The sequence below is a fragment of the Octopus bimaculoides genome, chromosome 24 (assembly GCF_001194135.2).
Source record: "Octopus bimaculoides isolate UCB-OBI-ISO-001 chromosome 24, ASM119413v2, whole genome shotgun sequence".
Lineage (NCBI taxonomy): Eukaryota > Metazoa > Mollusca > Cephalopoda > Octopoda > Octopodidae > Octopus > Octopus bimaculoides.
The window spans coordinates 21,296,677-21,297,925 of NC_069004.1; the positions used below are offsets into that span (position 1 = coordinate 21,296,677).

Genomic DNA, 1,249 nt, shown 5'->3' on the forward strand with positions numbered 1-1,249 from the left:
GGTGCTGGTGTTATTGGCAAGGAAGTATAAAGGAAGTAAATTAGGAAAAAAAAAATATATTAAGTAGTGATAAGATCAAAAAAGAAATAAATCTATTCTAAAGATGATATAAGGGGGACCATTTTGCTAGGTCGAATAGGTTGCCTATAGGGAGTTGTGTGATTATGTTGTGTGGTCATTTCTGCATTTGTGTCTGTGATAGAATTTTAATGTATGGAAAAAACGGTGATTGCAGGTGCTAAATGCTTCGTTATATCGATTAAGTAGAGTGGGAGAATTGTATTTCAAAATATGGAACACCTCCTTTAAGCAGAGTTTGCAATTAGAGCGCTGGCCCTGGTATGGAATTCCAGAGTCTAGGATGGACCATTTTAAAGTATACTGGGCATTTGTGCTTTTGAGGTGATGAATGTGTTTGGCTAGTGTTGTAGATTTACTGTGTTTGTCATATCTAAAAGAGTGCAAATGGGCTGCATAGCGTTGTTTGACGTTTTTAGTTGAACCTATTCGACCTAGCAAAATGGTCCCCCTTATACCATCTTTAGAATAGATTTATTTCTTTTTTGATCATATCACTACTTAATATTTTTTTTTTCCTAATTTACTTCCTTTATACTTCCTTGCCAATAACACCAGCACCACCTGCAGGCTCCTTGTTGATAACCACAATCAACTCTAAGTAGCATCTGATCCCCCTTCTACCATTTTGAAATTAGGTTTAGCTCTATTTTTAGAACATGTTACTACTAATTCTTTCTCTCTCTCCTTTTTTCCTTTAATATTGTTTTTAGAATGTCACCCACACCCTCACCACTTATAGCCTACCTCTCCATACTAGCTCCTCGCATTCCTTCTTCCTTACTAAACCTTTACCTCTACCTCCTCTTCCTCCTTTACTCCCTATACTTATTCTCCCTGTCCAGTCAGATTAACTGACCATAAAATCTGTCACTACTATTCCTCACCTGAATTACTTCTCTCTCCCCTTTCCTTTCTGTCTTAAGACTTGACCTCTTTACCCTACATACATCTCTCACTTGATTTGGGCTATCCTTTAAGTAAACCACACGCAGTATACTCCGGACACGATATGACATATAACCACCTTTGCTATATCCACCTTTACTACAACAATTATCTCCGGAAAATACCCACAAGGATTATTTACATGGATATTTACTACTGGAATGAAGCTACACTCCAAGTACTGTTATTTCTTTCTTTTTTCAGCGCATCACCCTCACTCTCA

At 37.3% G+C, this 1,249-nt stretch overlaps 1 protein-coding gene across 2 annotated transcripts in view; it reads right to left on the bottom strand.

Moving 5' to 3' along the window:
* LOC106878410 (solute carrier organic anion transporter family member 2A1) overlaps nucleotides 1–1,249 on the bottom strand; it is a 112,541-nt gene that overhangs the window by 14,864 nt on the left and 96,428 nt on the right. The gene's annotated exons all lie outside the window — the stretch shown is intronic.